The 18167-nt window shown below is 41.1% G+C and overlaps 1 long non-coding RNA gene across 1 annotated transcript; it reads left to right on the top strand.

Moving 5' to 3' along the window:
- Positions 1 to 558: 558 nt before the first annotated feature.
- LOC310995507 lies at positions 559 to 7571 on the top strand. Its single transcript, XR_014595833.1, has 5 exons — positions 559 to 704; positions 1715 to 2065; positions 3830 to 4038; positions 4120 to 4340; positions 7294 to 7571. It is a non-coding gene; the product is annotated as an uncharacterized lncRNA (long non-coding RNA).
- The last annotated feature ends 10596 nt before the right edge of the window (positions 7572 to 18167 follow it).

Raw genomic sequence — 18167 nt, 5'->3', positions numbered from 1 at the left:
GGTTAGAAAAGTTCTCCCTAGATGCAGGTGTACAGGAGGACTAATGGCCTCCAGTCTCTTTGTTGTCCCTGTTTACATTCGTTTTAAGATGTGCAGCATAAAAGCAAAAGTAAAGGTCTTTCTACTGCATGACTGGGACCACAGAGTGGAGGATGAAGGACCAGTGCCTTCTGGTGCCCCAGGGGCAGTGGGGGGTTTAGGTGGTTTCACCTAGACAACATCCAGCCCTGGAAACAGGGAGTGTGGGTCCTATTGACCCACAGATCTGAGGCCTGCCGGAAAATGGTTAGGTCTGAGGAGGAAGGGACGCGTCCCAATCCACTCACTCGTCTCCTCGGTCTGAACAGGCGGCCAGAGCAGAGACCACCGGTCTGGGCTCTGTCAGTGAGAGACCACACCGACATGTAGGTACCGACCTGGCTAAAAATATAGACCTGAAGTGAAAACGCGGGGTGAAATGGAGTCTGGTCTTAGCGGGAGGAGCCAGGGTGCAGGAGGGTGGTGTTTCTGAAGGGGACGCGGCCGGGCCGCGCTCCGTCAGCTGACAGTCTGCTCCTCCGCCGCCGACATCTTGCCTCCGATCGGAGGAGACGAGAGAGTCCGGATCTCACGGTCAAACGTCCTGATGGAGGGAGGACGGGCTGTCGGAGCTCCGTGCGAAGGAAACCAGAGGACACGGCGGCGGCGGCCTGTCGGTGGACCGGGTAAGGACACAGAAACAGACACATCCACCGACCGTCGCCTGTCTCTCCGTCCGTCCGTCTGTCTGCACTGCAGCAGCGGCGGCGGAGGGATCACGGAGGATCCTCACTGTGTCTGCTGCTGCGGTAACGTTAGCAGGTGTTGCTAGTGGGATGATTTATAGTTTATTGGTCGTCAGTCCCGGAGCTTTCACAGTAAAAGTCGTGATATAACGTCGGTTGTGATTAGCACGAACCGTACGTCAGTTATCTGTGTGTGATATACTGAGAGTGTATTTCCAATCACTGTTTGTCGATAAATATAACGTTATCTCCGGTCCCATCCTAACCTAGTGTACGAGACAGGGCGGTATCTTCAGTCAGTATATGTAGGAGAGGGACTCGGACTCGGTCCCGGCGACAAAAGAGGAAATATTACCGTAATCCATGCTGCTTGTTTGTTTTTTCTGAAAGCCGAAAACACCGTAAGAACCCTACGGTCACCAACGGTCACCAACGGCCAACACGTCCACACACGGTGCGCGTGCAGATGTCAATTCAAATGAAGACCGTTAAAATGTCAGTTATTTTAAATTGACTTCGGGTTCGAGCTCCGTTAAAACAGGCGAGCTGCTTACGTCACCGCCGCGAGCAGTGACGTCAGTTTCCATCCCCTATTGAATATCAGTGGACTGGATGTATTTTTAAATCCTTTCTACATGTTGTCTGACACAGAAGGAGCGGGCTAAGCTGTAATTGTTAAAGGGATCAATTAGTGGAAGTAGTAAATCTGAGGATGGAGATTCAGCATTAATCTCTGTGTCTGATGTTTTTTAATGTAAGTAACTCTCTTTTTTCCTTAAGTGTTAACTGTCTACTTGTTTTATAAAAGGATGTCTAATAGAGATCAGAGTCCTGCCAGAGCTGATTGGATGGTGATGGCTGAAGTGTGTGATCAGTGACCATCTATTAAACAACAGCAGATTCCCAGTTAACTCCTGTGGTAACAATAACCCTCCTTCTCCTTTGTCTAGTGACTCTTCATCCTGATCCTTTCTGACTGAGTGATGGACGACCATAGGGATAGATCTGGCTCATTATTATTTATATGAACAGACAATGTAATCTGTAAATATAACAGCTTTCACAAATCCTGCTTGTGGAGATTTTTTGTTTTGATATTTTGAAGATATTTTGTGAGTTTGCTCATTTTTACTTCGTTTTTGTGGAAGCTGATTGATAATTACAGATTACACGTTTGCTCATGGACTGTTGATATTTTCACACAAATGATAATGAGACGGATCTGTCCTCATGGGGGGACTCCTTATCTACAACCATGAGGGCAAGGTGTTGATCTCCAACGTGTACCATGACAACTTCAGGTGAGTCCCCGACAGTTACAGCTGATGTGCCCATTAGCCAGACATAAACTCGTCAATCTTAAAGGCGCTATAGCTCATTTTTTGTTATTGCTACATAGTTAACATTCACATTAGCAGCTGTTTACTTAACTTTCAGCTCCATTGTGTCTTTTGTTCCACTTAAGTTAGCATGCTAACCAGATAGATACTTTATTTATCCCGAGGGAAATTCAATTTCTCAGCTGCAAAATCAATCATCAATCATCAATAACAACAGATCAGTTCATAAAATAGTGCATAGAGAATAAAGAGCTATGTTTCTGATACCGAGTCACTTTTCACTGAGGACGTAGCTGCTCAGAGGACATATAACACCTTGTTGTGTAAACACAACTACCATCTCCACTTCCTGCTCCAACAGGAATCCAGGAGGAAGGAGTCGCCTGCTGTGTGTGACGGGCTGAAATATTTATCAGTCAGACTGAGACAGAACGTGTAAGCCAGGAGGTGCTTAACTTTTATGTGTAGATAACAAAGTAAAACAGAATTAAAAAATAGAAAAATTAGATAAAAGTGTAACTTTAATATTTTAGACCCACGTGTGACATATTTCCAGCTTCTTTGTTTTCATGTACAGTTCATGAAAATTTAAAATCCACTTTCAATATTTCAAACATTTCCTGAGATAAATTAAAAGAAGGATTTACATCACAGAAATATTCAACTTCTGGAGAGTGTGTTTGTTCAAGGCCTCGGTGCTTGGTCAGAGCACTTCCCATGAATAAACTTGAACACAACTCTGCCAGCAGCACTCAGTTCTTTCCTCAGCTCACCATCACCCTCCAGGTGGAAGGTGTTGACGATCGTCTTATGGACAACTGTCAAGTCAGCAAAGATACTGGGTATTTATACTGTAAAAATTATAATAAAAATAAAACAGGCTTGAAATATTACAATGTGTAATGAGTCAAGAATATAAGGAAAAAAATCAATTACCCAAGTAGGTTACAGACTGGACATTTCCAGTTTGAGATACACCTGTAATTGAAAGTCACACTCAAGCTATAAAGATGTAAAAAGATGTAAACTGTATAAATGTAGGATCTGCTGAGTCAGACTGAATCAATAATGTACAGTGAGACTGAGCATCAGTCTGAGGACAGATGATCCAGATGTTGACCACCGTCTATGGCGTCAGACAGATGGTCAGTGTCTCAACCACTGTCTGTTGCAGCTGAGCGAGTACTGAACATGCTGCAGCCTCAGTATCCCTGCCGCTGCGATGCAGGGAGCCTGTTGCTAGGCAACAGCAGCAGCGTAGAGAAACCTTGGAGTGATGAGGTCATCACAGTCTGCACTGATAACATGGCTGCTGATGGAGGCAGCTAAGACTGGATTTATACAACAGAGTGAGACATCTGTCCCTCAGTACTGACTGCAATGACTCACATCACAGTCACATGTTTTCAGTCCACAGCACAAACAAGTGTAAAGAGAAAACGTTAATTTATCGTGTGGAATATTGTTCTGACTTCTGTTTCACCTCTGATGAAATCATCCTAGACCACCTGGACTGGACTCAGTGATGTGTCGATCTGCTGTTTGTTGGTCTGAACCAAGATGAAGACAAAACCTGAGAGCACGAGGTGTGTTTTTAAGGTTCAGGAGTGACCTTGGACATGTGATGTGGTTGCAGGACAGACCTGTGTACATGAGCCGTCAGACCAGCTGTCAGCCCCCAGAAGCCTCTGCTTCACTCTGGTCTTCTCTCTCTTCTCTGTTCAGGAGAAATGCTACAGCTGCGTATCAGGTCCTCCACGCCAGAGAGCAGATCTGTTCCTCGGTCACCAACGTCAACATCTGGCTGGAGGTTACATCAGCGGCCGTCCACGGTGGTGTTGATGTTTGAGGTGCGACGCGCTCTACAGCAAAATCAGCGAGAGAAATGTCAAAAACAGCTTCATCCTTCATCCTGGTCTATGAGCTGCTGGATGGTAAACAGTGTTCATCAACAGGGGCGGGGCGGGGACGTTTCTGTGTTTCTACCCTTGCTAACACTTAAACTTAAACAATAGGAAACGTGACCGGTCACATCTGGACTCTGCTACTGTTCTGCTGCTCTGTTGTTTTTTTAGGTTTTGATTTTTGTAAGCGTTGGATGAGAAAATCAAAACCTAAAGAAAATACAGTGCAGACAGGAGCTGACTGAGCTGAGAACTACGACTGAGTCTGTGTGTCCTCTGGTTTTCATCAGAAGTCAGAGACCAGCGCTCTGAAAACCTTCATCACTCACCAGGTAGGACTCTCTGAACAGGTAACACATGAGTCGGATCCATTGCAGTCACAGGAAGTTTCCAATGGGAAATGTATACTTCCAGTATCTCATTAGTAATAATGATAGTTAGTAATAAATAAACAATAATAATTAAATGAGTCTGCATGAGCCACCTCCTTTGGTGGAGGTGTTGATGACAGTGTGGCTAGACAATCTCTGTCACAGTGTTGTAAGCGTGGTTGGTGTTGTGTGTAGGTTTCACTCAGTATTTCAGAGTGGATCCGTTGTCTGACAACAGAAATGGTAAAATGTGTGGTGAGGAGGAGGAGGAGGAGGGAGTCGAGAACAGAGGGAACAACATGTTCCTGAACATGTTGGAGAGCATCAACCTGCTCATGTCTCCTCAGGGAAACGTCATCCATCCCAGTAACTGGTCCTGGATCAGACTGTTTTCTCCTTCAAACAGCTGTTGAGTGACTGACAGTAACAGTGAAGACACCATCAGTACTCGTAGTACAAGAGGAGTGATGTCCCTAAACTGTACAACACAATCTCTGGTAGCTGTATGTTTCCGTATTAATAATAATAATAATACATTTATTTATAAAACGCTTTACATCAAAGTGCTGTACAACACATAAAAAATGCAAGCAATTTACAAGCAAGAACATTACCAAAAAACACAAAACATACTTAAAACAGGACTTTACTGATGTTATTGCAGTTGTATAGTAATATTACTCCGTATAAAACTCATCAAGAAGGAAAAAACCCATCTCCCAGTAAGTGTTTTCTAATGGAAGAACGTCAATGTGTGACACTACCGAACATAAGAATGAAGTTATTGAATATTATTCCTAATAGAAATTCCCTAAACATGGGAAAAAACATTTTTAAATGTGCACCATTAATTAATAACCTCCCCACCCCCTGTGGCCGGGACTCACCAGGAGACAGTAGGTAAACAACGTATCTCCACAAGCTGATCGAGAGCATTGATAAAGTTCTTATTGGACCTTCACCCATTGTTGACAGTAAAGTAGCACAGCTGGCCACAGCTGTTCTCGGTCACTTACCACAATATTAATTGACTGGTTGACTGTTGCAGCTGTTACCATGTGACCCAGTTTTAAAACTGTGACGTCACTACAGAAAAACTGTAGCAGCCCCTTTGAGCCACCAGAGGGCAACTTCACACCAGGGTTACCTTCATCCAACAGTGTGTATCATACATTGATCGATACGTCTGGCTCTGTTCCTTCCAGTAGATGAGGTCCGGTCCAGTTTACTGTCGAGGTGCACACAGGCACTGACGAGTGTGAACCAGTGTCTCAGTGTTTCCTTCCTTTGTTTACTGGTTGAATGGTAAAGGCCACCCAGTATTTCAGGACGTGGTGAGACTCAGAGTTGTATTTGAAGTGTGCTGTACAGAGTGAACAGGAACAGTCCCAGTGCTCATCACTGCCCCTCAGACACAGTTACCAGCCTGACATTCTGTGGTCGACTTGTCAATAATACACATTTCAGGACCTGAAAAAAACATAATTGCCATGTTAACTGGCTGACTCATCCAAGTGTGGGCTCAGTGGAGCATGATAAAGGTCGGCATCCTCACGCCCAGAAACATCTCTCAGAGGGTCATTCAGCTCCTCATGCTTTTGTGTTTCCAGTAAAACACAACTTGTCAATGATATTGATTGCTGTCCACAGTAGCCAAAAGTGTTGACTGTACATTAAGCACCCCCTGTTGGATTGTGGGTAGCTGCACTCTTCCCCTGCAGCTGTAAAAGACTTCTCACCCCCCCTGTGACCTCATAGATAAGTTGGGTGGAGATGAAATGGGAGAAAAAGTGAAAACAGTTTTGGACTGAGACCATTTTGGCTTTTTGAGCCTAAAGCTGAAGGCAGCAGTTGTGTCGGATGACGAGAGATGGAGGCTCCGCAGAGTCGGCACAATAAACTCATTACAGCTCAGAGGTCGTGGCGGTAACCGTCAGCATCAGGATTTATTTTTCAGGGGAGAGAGGTAAAAATTTGAGAAACAATTTTACTTGGACACAAAATTAGGAACGTTATTGAGTGTAGAATGAGTCACCAAGTTTGAAATTGTTTTTCAGGGAGAGAAAACACATAGATTTTGATGTAAAAAAATCTCAGATGATAACTTTTTGACATGTGTTTGGCAAAATATCATCAGATAAATGAACGATTAACAAAGATACAGGATTAAGCTTCATTGTTCACTTCATGAGGCGATAAAAGCTGATGTAGGTGAAGGCAGGATGGTAGAAAACAAACATCATCATCTGTTTATCGTTGATCGATCTGACCTGTGTGTTCTTCTCTGCACCGGGTTCACAAGGTGATGTTGGGTTACCATGGTGATCTGTCTTGTCAACAGTGGGCGCATAACCTCAGACTCAGGGTTAATGTCAGAACCTGGTCCATTAAAATCTACAAGTACACACAAATACACCAGAATGTGTGTGTGTGTCCTGTAGAAATCAGTAAAAATCAGTGAGGAAGATGAAGTTGTGTTGTGTTGCCTCCGTGATAAACCGATCGATAGTTCGACCTCTGAGCTGAGTGTGTGCTGACGCAGAGAGTCGGCACACACTCAGCTCAGCAGCTCTGCAGCATCAGCATTACAACAACAACACACCGACTGCACCACCCGCTGCTGCAGCTGCTACGTCAGCTAAACACCTCAGATCAGACAAGGAGACAAGGAGTGGGCATGACCTCCGCTGGCCATGAACTCTGAGCTTAGGACATGAACTCAGTGTCCTGCAGCAGAACGTGGTTCCTCCCTTCACTCTGCAGACAGCTGGTTCACACACAGCTGTTGTTGGGACAGTTTGGCTTCATGTAAACACAGGGATATGTTATTGTTGACCATGTGATGGGAGTTTACAGCCTCTTCTCTGATCACGGCTTTAACTTTTCATGTTGTCTCGTTCGTCCTTCTCCTCAGGTGCCGTTTGCTCCATCAGGTCTGGACGTCCCACATCTGAAGGTCTTTGAGCTAAAACTGAACTACAGCGATCACCGTGTCATTAAATGTTTGGTTTTTTACATCTGATGAAATGACAAAAGAAGGATGCCCCAACATGTTGTTGTTGTCGTCTTTCTCCTCTCCAGCTTTGTAATTAGACACTGGTCAAGATGTCTTGAATTGACTGTTTCCTGACGACTCTGTCCAGGTTCAGTCTGTGCTCTTTACCTGTAACATCTGTCTGATCCAGGACGAGGCTCCTCCGACCACTGACGTCCTTAGGCGTGTGTTTGTGTGTCTATAATAATAAAAATTAAATCTGCTGTGGGTTCCAATTCTGTCTCTGACACTTTCTTTAACATAAACAGACTTTTCAAACATATCAAAGCCGATCAATTGATTTAAACTAATCAAACTACTGAAATGTAAACTGTTGTGTAGCTCAGGGTGTGCACTGAAACCCAGCACTAAAGGCCACTGTGCCATTGAGGCACGTCGACATGATCTGTTCTGTCTAGATTTGATGTTTGTTATTGCAACATCACACTTCTCTTTCACATTTTGTATCACAGTCAAAAGTATTCAAATTTACAGATCTTGTATAATATTTTTGGCCTAAAACAAATAATGTTAAAGGCCAAAAGCAACTTACTACTGTGAGTTATTCAATTTTACCCAAAAGGGAGAAGGAAGTTAAAACTTAAGGGGAAATTTGAATTTCAAAACCAAAAGAGTTGATACAACCAGAAAAGGTTTCTGCGTATCAGTGGGGTGAAGTTATGGAGCAGTCTTAACCGAGATCTGAAGCACTGCCCAGACATTAAAAAAGTTTAAAAAAGGAGGTATCATGGGGTGACAGACGGCCACCAGGTGTATTCTCTTTTGTAATAATTTTTGGAAGGGGTGGGATTAGATATGTGTTTTTCATCTTCCCACTCCTTTTTGAATACATTAAAAATGTTAAACATGCTTTTCGTTATTATTATAAATATGGTTTAGCTGGTAAGAGTGGAAACAAATGTGAGCTCTGGAAACATCCAGTGAAAGTCTGTCAGACAAAGAAATTCATATATGACCTTCATATGCAAAATGTGAACTGTCATTTAGAAGTTCAAGTCACGTGGGGAGTATCAATAAGAGTATTGTTACAATACCGGATAGATTAGTGATATTGACAGTGTTATGGCATTATAAAAATCTCGGCAACACTAATTCCTACAGTATGTGTAGTTTAAATGTCAGTGTATCTTTCATTAGTTTTATCTGTTAACCATTATAATCTCAACAGAAAACACATTTACGATTGATGCAGGAGAGCAGCTGGTCAGACTCAGACCAAGACAGACTGAAACCTCAGACTCAGACCACAGATTTCATTTAATTTAGTTCAATCCAAATCACTTTATTTATCCCCAAGGGGCAATTTAAAAGAGCATGAAAGTAGCTTAACAAAAAACACATCAATCAACACACTCAGTGCAGACTAAGGTATTCATCCTACTGGACCTATTAGTCCGTCAGTGCATTCAACAGTTTGTTTAGGTCATTAGGTAGGCTACAATGCATTATACATCAAAAAACATTACAAATACAGTGAACAACAGTGTTGATGAAAAACAAAACCTTCTGAATACTTGAGCTAAAATGAATCTGGCCAAACAACTTTGACTTGTGTTGGAGTCATATTCACACTGATGCTGCTGTGTGTTTTCCAGGCCGAGGCCAGAACAGACTGACAGCTCAGACCGAGGGGCCTCTAACTTGTAGATGGACTCAGAGCGCCGTCACTGCGTGAATGAACCACCTGACGTGTTAGAAACATCAGCAGTGACCTGGACAATGTGTTGGTTACCATGACAGCCTGCTTCCTGTAAAAACAAGAGGAGGTGACTGAGGTGTGGGAACCTGCTGCTGACGGACCAATGTCCTCTGTGTGTTCACTGTGTACGAGTGTGTGACTTCAGAGTGCGGATGGACAGATGAATGGACAGAGGTGTAATTAAATCCTCGTCCTTCAGCCCTGGCTGAAAGTCTGTCTCTGCCACCGCCAGGAGCCCGACGCTGCAGCCACTGGGTTGGCTGGACGGCCGCCAGGAGGCCCCCAGGGACCCTGGGACTCCAGCCAGAGACACAGACAGATGACGTCTCCTGAAGCTGCTCAAGTTTACGCGTCAGTGTGTTCAAAACTTGTTGTTGTTGGGAGTCACAGCTTCAACTTACTAATTCCTTCATTTGTTGAGCTGTTGACGTCTTGAAATATATATTTAAAAAGGCATCTGAGAAACTTCCTGATGAAGTAGGCCACTCTTGAATGTGTCTATTATTTCCTGTTTATTTCCTATACATGCCCTGAAAACAACGAGCTATGATCTGGCCAGGAAGAGAAGAGCTCATGATAAACTGTGATCAGAGAATCTTTGTGGGAAAGGATCAGCGATGGACAGAGCGTAAAGTCTGAGGTGGATCCTGAGATCTGACAGCAGAAGAGTTGAAAACCACAACAGGGTAGGTAGGAATTTGATTCGCAACGATTTCAGGATCATTTGCTCACTGTCGCTGCTGCGCTCCAGGACCCACCTCCCATAGATTAGATACTGTTAGATTATATGATCTGATGTTGGTATCTTTCCCCTGATCTGTAGTTCGATTCCCACGACCATCCACTGAAGAAATTGACAATATCTACTGCATCAACTCCAGTAAATGTAACTTTAACTCAGTAAATGGACCGAGTTGACTGTATGTGACTTTAGGTTGAAGTAAATATCCAACTAGCAGGGGGCTCTGGGTGGGGGGTGTACTGTATCTGTGGGGCAGTTGGTGTTTTTACCTCCTGTGTCGCTCTCAGGTCGAGCTCCAGTCCCAGCTCCTCTTTCAGAACAAGATCACTGTTCCACCATGGTACAGAGACTAGATGATGTAACGTGTAGTCCAGGTTCTTGTCAACCTCTCCTGACAGTGACAGGATGATGATGATGATGATGATGATGATGATGATGATGATGATGATGATGATGATGATGATGATGATGATGATGATGATAAGCCATTATCACAGAGCCTCGTACGTTGTGCTGGTCTCAGGTGGCTCGACTCTGGTCTCTCTGTCGACGTATCGATCTGAAGCTTCGCTGCCAACAAACAGAGAGTCAGTGGTAGGTCAGAGTATTGTTGCAGTGCATGATGGGAGTCTGCCAGATGGCTCAGCTGCCAACATTCAGACCTGGTCCAGCTCACAATACGGCTTTAATGAGCAGCAGCTGCTTAACATGCAGCATCTGATGAGGCAGTTTGTCAGGCTGAAGGTGACCGAGCCGGACGAGGCAGCGGGTGTGTGGGCGGACAGATAAACAAGACGCACAACACACACACTCTAACACTACACACTCACCAACAGACAGAGCATACTGTGACGCAAAGCACACACAGTACACACTGTAACTCATACTGTAACACAATACACACGGGACACACTGTAACACAATACACACAATATAAACAATGAAACTGGCTGTGTGTGTGTGTGTGTGCGTGTGTGTGTGTGTGTGCGTGTGTGTGTGTGTGTGTGTGTGTGTGTACGTGTGTTCGTGTGTGTGTGAGGCTGCAGTGATGATTCAAATGATTCATTTCTCATTAGCAGCTTCCTCTTGGTGTTTTAATTTTAAAGCTGTGGTATATTGATGTGTTGATGAAAAGAAGGGATCACCGCTGACACGTCTTCGCTTGTATTCAAAAAAGAAGTTTATTAACAAGAAGAAGAACAGTGTACAAAAATGCCGAATCCTGGAGCATCTCTGTCCAAAATGAGATCTCTCTCCCTCAACCCAAAAGCCTTCCCTTTTTATATGTTGGCTTATCTCCAACACTCCACCTTCTCCGGACAGAGAGAAACCTCCCGTCCAGATGTCCAATGACCTTTGACCTGACCCTTTAACTTTTAGGCTAGCGAATAACCCCATGTCCTGTATCCCATTAGAGAAGACAACCGGGTCATTCAGTCGTCTTGGACCATGCCTATCCCCTTAGGTTAGATGACTTCTAAGCAAATTGTGGAACCCATGAAGTAGAGCATCTATCCAGACATTCCTTCAGTTCCAAACAAGGCACACATACAAAGAAGTATACATAATGGTAATAGCAAGATATTAAAACTAAGAACATTAAGGAGTATAATATACTACATATTTCCCCCCTTCGAGGCTCGTAGAGTCTCGACACATAAAAGATAACATACAATCAAATGATTATCATAATGAAACAAACAGATATTCATATATAATGCTTACAACAAAACAATCATTAACAATAAAACAATTTGTGGAGTGTGAGAGCGAAAACCTGCCTGGCAGCCAATCTTCCTTAAAGTTTCCATCAAACAATCAAGACAGGAAATTCTCTCACGGTCCCTCTGCCTTAGGCAACCACCGTTTAGCACTCCAAACCAATTAGAAAAGAAGAAATTCTTTAAACTTATATGAAATAATTCAACAGATACATATGAAAACCTCAGACAAATAAAATCAAAACAATATCCAATTTCAGGCTGGTCAACCCATCGGATCCTCCATTGGACCTATCCCTGCCTAACATTACTCTCCCTAAACGTCAAAAGAAAAAGAAAACATCTGAGGCTTCAATATCCACATACTAGCAAAACATACAATAGTGAATACATATCATCATAAAAGACATCAAACTTTAATATCAAAAATGCATACAATAAAAACACCAAATTACACTGCAGTTCTTCCACAGTGTCAATCTTCAATGTGGTCAAAATACTTAAGTGTCCATGTTCAGGGCCCTTCAATTCATTCACATTCTTCATGTTTAGATGTCTGAATCTCCTCATAACATCTGGGTCCCCGAACAGTCTGGCACTTTCACAGTGATCTCTCTCCTATATGTTCTAGGAGGGAGAGAAAAAACAAACCAGGATCTTTGCAACAGCAAATACATTTCAAACATCAAATGCACATAAACACATAAATCCCTATATTTTTACAAAATCAGTTTTGCAATTTTATCCACAGACTCTCATCCATTATCCAAGCAGAAGTCCCCTCCTGCTCATGACTTCTCTTCACAAAAATGTGGCAAAAACCTTACAAAATTTTGACAAAAACTTGGTTAACTTGGCAAGTGACTGAGCATCCACCTGGTTATAACTCAATCTATATAAGCAAATAAAATCCATACTATAATCTCCCCCCTTGCAACATGGGCCAACCCATGTGCTTCTTGAATCGTCAGACCTAAGAGGTCTGAGAGCACTATTATCAATCCTTCATGATTCACCAAAGACCAATAGAATCTTAAGTGTCACCTCTGCCTAACCACAACTATTTCTTTATTTCAAGAGCAGCTTCTGTTTGAAATTATCTCAACTTTCTAAGGTAACCATACAACTTCATACTGTGTAAATTAAACTCTTTGAATATACTGTATGTTACTGCAATAAGTGTAGTAAGCTTGCTAAATTTCTAATTTTTCCTTGTATTATTTAATTATACATTTTACACTGGAACTTTAAGAGGCAGCAGCCTCACACTTTGGCTCAAATTGGACCGTTGACCTGAGTGAGTAGTGAATCCCACACTTACACTGGAGACACACAATTTTCTTACCATGTCATGTTCTGTCCTATTTCATTTTATTATGAGAAAGCCAGTTTTGTGGATAATTGAGTGAGACTTATAGGATAAGATATTCTTTTTTTTCTTTTTCTCAACAGTAAACCAACTAATCAACATTTACCAACACAATGAGTTTAAACATACTAAAACCACAACATACTAGAAAGATTTCTTATGCAGGCCTACGTTTCATTTTATTGCACTATGGCAATAACAATAATTCTTAACTATATAAAGGAAAAGATGGAGAATGAAAAACAACAACTGTTTAAACTTCAAATGTCTGCTCATACTACATGTTACTGCCAAAGCAGTGCAATTTTACTTTCTTTACTTTAGCATCTGATGCATGTCAGTTTGGTCAATAGATGCTAAACTACAACTTATGAATTCTACGAGGTTTCATTACTACCAACAAAATCAAAACAATACAACACATGAGTGTTGAGGAGTGGCTGTTCAACACTGCAACATTAACCTCATTCAGACAAGTATAAGTCAAAATATGTCCTTATACTGATGTTGATATTTTACCCTACACTTCCTAAATGTTTACATCTTGCTTTAATAATATGCCAGCCAATGCAGTGGACAGTTGAGATGTAGAAGGAGAACAAATTAACTGGTTTTAATGCTAGTGTCATCACAGAACACAAAAAGTACAGATAGGTATAGGCTCCTGATACCAGTATAGGTATTGTAGTTTTTTTTTTATTTTTGTAGCAGAGCTCAATTGGTTTTGTAAGAGGTACCAGCTGACACCTCCCTTTCAGATTTTCTGGGCAGCCCTAGAATCCTAGCTGCGGACCCCTGAGAGGGTTCACCTGTCCTCGGAATGTCATTAGCTGACCTCTAAAGCCTCTTGGGATTCCTCTGAAATTCCCTTTGAAATTTCCTCCTCCTAGTTTGTTACATGCATGAGCCAAATGACCAACCAATCCACAGATATAACACACTTCAGGAACTTGTTGAAAATTTGGATTAAAGTTTCCTCTTGCTCTCCCTACATTTCCTCGACCTCTTTCTCTCCATGCCTGCTGCTGCAGACCAAAGGTCGGCTGTGTGTTATAAACAAAAGGTACCATTGATAAAGGCTGCGGTGCCTGATACTGAAACTGATTTAGCTGTGATTGTAGCTGTTTACTCTTGGCAAGCCCTCTTGAAAATGAAGGACTCTCTTTCCCCAAATCTCCATTACTATCCCTATTCTCATTTTCATCTTTGCTTTCCCTTTCACTTTCTTCTCTTAAATCCTTCTCCCTTTCTGTTCCACCTCTTCTTCTTTCTGCACTAGCCAATAACCTTCTAACTGCTGGATCATATTCTCCCTCAATCTCTTCTAGATCACTCTGTTCTTCCTCTTCTTCACGATCCTTCTTCTTAGTTCTCAGTTTACCTTTAATTTCTAAACACATCGCTGTCTTCTTACTTTTTAAACTTAAATTTGCTTTACCTACTTATATTTCTCGCTCATCCTCATCTTTAATAAGACAGTCACCTTCCTGACTAATCACTGGGAACTGAGGATACATTTCCCTAAACTCCTCCTCCTTCTCATAAGGTGAGGGTCTCTTTACTGGGACCAAATGTGAGAGGAGTATATCAATCTCTACCATCAACTTTTCTACTTTCTTTACATTCTTCTCTACTTCCTCTTGAACCTTATCTTTCTCCTCCTTCTTAGCCTTTGCCCATTGCTGTCCCTCTCTCTCAAACAGCTGGAGCATGTCAAGTTCCGTCTGTCTCTTCTGTTTACGCTTCTCTCCCTTTTTCCCTTTCTTCTCACCTGCCTTATATGTGGACACAAGCACCTGCATTGTTTTAATTACATCTGAGTTAAAAGTCCCTACGACTGGCCATGGTTGGTCAACATTAGACCAACGCTTATGCCACTTCTCTGACATTTCTGCTATACCTTTAATTAAGGGATTATTCTTTTGGACAACTTCAACAGGAGTAATTACTTTTGGATTGTCTATTTTTGACATTTTGATATTCTTCTCTGACTCAGTTTTAATCAGATTATTTTTGTTCTATTTTATTGTGATTTTATTATATCTAATGAATTACTACTAATTGTATTTTAATTACTTATGCTGCTTTAATTGTCACAGTTGATAAAAAACAGATGAAAAGATTTGCCAACTTCAGAAATCAAAAAGAGAGTTCTTTGGGTAAAAATTCACAACGCCAGGTCCACACACAAAGCTCTTCAACTACAAAATCAATAATCTTTACCCAGCAATAACCAAACTGAATCACAAGCCAACAACAAAATCTCACACAAACCAAACACTATTATCCCATTAATGAAATGATCAGTCCTTTGCCAAGCTTTCTTCTATTTAACTACAACATATGTATGATGCAGGTGTATGTACTAAATGTAAATGAGTGTACTATTATCAATCAAACTGAATATGCATCAACAATGTCAACTATAAATGTATGCACAGAGGTATAAATGCAGATACATTTGTCAGAAAGAGTTTGTGGATAAAATCAAACTGGCCTTTATCACTGGATCCAGATGCATGCGCTGTTGTCTGCAAGCCTCAATCCTTGTGATCCAAGCCAGCTGTCCTCTGTCCTCCTCTAGACACACCTCTTAAACTCTGGTCTCCTCCTTGAACTCTCGCTCCATGAAGGGAAGACAAACAAATAGTTCAGTGTTTTATAAAATCACTAGATACACAAAACACATTCCTACTGCAAGTTTTTCCTTTCTTTCAAAAATTCTGTATTATAACTTAAGAACGTTATAATTTTCATAAAAACATTCTCACTTTAAATAAGTGTTTTCTCCCAAAATTAATCAGGCTTTATCAAAAAATTCTCCACCACATAAAAAAGTTCTTCTTCCAGGGTTCATAAGTTTCTTACAGATTTATTTTCCAAAAGTCTCTCTTAAATAGAGGCTCATAGCAAGTTAATCACAAAGTCCCCTTAGAAGATTCATAAGGTTTATTTCTTATTAAACGTCCTTTAAAGGTTCATAAACATCCTTCTCAGGCTCATATTTGTTAACACCTAAAGAACATATTATATATTTAATATAACATATTATAACTTACTCAAACTTCTTATTCTTATACTTTATTCACTCTCATACCTTATTCAACATAAAATCTATCACATTGGCCACATACACAACAAAAAGCAACAAACACAAACATAACACGCAACAAACACAAAACATCCAAATGTACCGGTAAGCGATCACATATTTCTCTTGCTTAATAACTGCAGTTTCTTTCTTCTTTTCAACTTCTCTTTAACTAAAAAACTATTTCCTATTTCTCTGTTATCCTTTTCTTATTTCTTCTTTATTTTCAACTTTACCTTTATTTTCTTCTGTTTATCATTTAGGCTTTCTCTTTATTTTCCTCTTTTAATCCTTTACTTAACTTCTATTTATTTTTCCTTATTCTTATTCCTTATAATTTATTACTTTTAAAATTTCCAAATCCCCCCCTTGGCCAAGGAGTTCTCTTCTTTCTTTACTCTTATTTTATTTTCCTTTAATCCAATTCCTTTTATAACCAATTTTCACATAGCGACCAAAAACACATGACTTACTATTTAGGTGTACATGCTCCTCTACATAACTCTTTAGTTTAGTAGTTAAAGGAAACTATATCTAACTCTTGCACTGTATAATTTCTTAAAAATACACATGTCTAACTGAGTAGATCACAGATGCCGTCACCAATTTTGCTGCTTTTTAGTTCAACTCATGTTACTAATTCAAGCTTTTTACTCTTATTTCTTATTCTCTTCTTTTCCTATTTCTTCATTCTCTTATTTACTCTTCTTCTTCCATCTGTAAGCCTATTTTACCCCAAATTCCCTATTACCCCCCTTTTTGCGTTGCCTGCAGCGCAAACAAAAACCAAAAACCAAAGACCCAAAAACCAAAGACCAAAGACCCCCCTAATTTAGAAAAATTTAGAACGAAAATCAACTTCTAATCATCAAAGCAACAATCACCCACACAAAGAGTCTTAAACGGTGTGACCCAACAGCAAACAGACAACAGCTCCAACAAACAAACCAGCACACAATATTGTGAAAAACTCACACTTCCCAGAAGCCCAGATCGATGCAGGAGCCGGCTGATTAAAGCTGAAGAAAAACTGAAGAGCCACAAACACGTCCAAGTTCGTGACGCCAAAATTGTGGTATATTGATGTGTTGATGAAAAGAAGGGATCACCGCTGACACGTCTTCGCTTGTATTCAAAAAAGAAGTTTATTAACAAGAAGAAGAACAGTGTACAAAAATGCCGAATCCTGGAGCATCTCTGTCCAAAATGAGATCTCTCTCCCTCAACCCAAAAGCCTTCCCTTTTTATATGTTGGCTTATCTCCAACACTCCACCTTCTCCGGACAGAGAGAAACCTCCCGTCCAGATGTCCAATGACCTTTGACCTGACCCTTTAACTTTTAGGCTAGCGAATAACCCCATGTCCTGTATCCCATTAGAGAAGACAACCGGGTCATTCAGTCGTCTTGGACCATGCCTATCCCCTTAGGTTAGATGACTTCTAAGCAAATTGTGGAACCCATGAAGTAGAGCATCTATCCAGACATTCCTTCAGTTCCAAACAAGGCACACATACAAAGAAGTATACATAATGGTAATAGCAAGATATTAAAACTAAGAACATTAAGGAGTATAATATACTACAAAGCTGCGATAATGAGTTTTCCATATGCGAAGGAGGAGAGAGTACTCACATACTTTAGTACTGCAGAAACCGTACATGTACTGTACTGATTGATTGATTGATTGATTGATTGATTGGTTGATTGATTGATTGATTGATTGATTGATTGATTGATTGATTGATTGAATGATTGATTGATTGATTGATTGATTGATTGATTGATTGATTGATTGATTGATTGATTGATTGATTGATTGATTGATTGATTGTTGTCATGAAGACAGCCAGTGCATGACAACAACAATAAAGGCTTTGTTGGGCAGGAGGAGCTCACCTTTAGAGTGTGTACCATGTCGGTTTAGTCCTGCAGTGGCCATGGGTTCTTTTGCTTCATCCAAATATAGACAGAAAATGCCCCCAAAAACAACTTAAAGGGGTAGTTCAACATTTTGGCAAATTGGCCCATTGCCATAATCCCTATAGTTTTAGGAGTAGGTTCATTACCTTTAATTGTCGGTGTAAGCTGTGAATGTGCAGGTCACAACTT

Source organism: Trachurus trachurus (assembly GCF_905171665.1).
Source record: "Trachurus trachurus genome assembly, chromosome: 13".
NCBI classification, from domain to species: domain Eukaryota; kingdom Metazoa; phylum Chordata; class Actinopteri; order Carangiformes; family Carangidae; genus Trachurus; species Trachurus trachurus.
The sequence above is the reverse complement of the archived record's forward strand: the minus strand, read 5'-3'. Positions and strand labels throughout refer to the sequence as shown.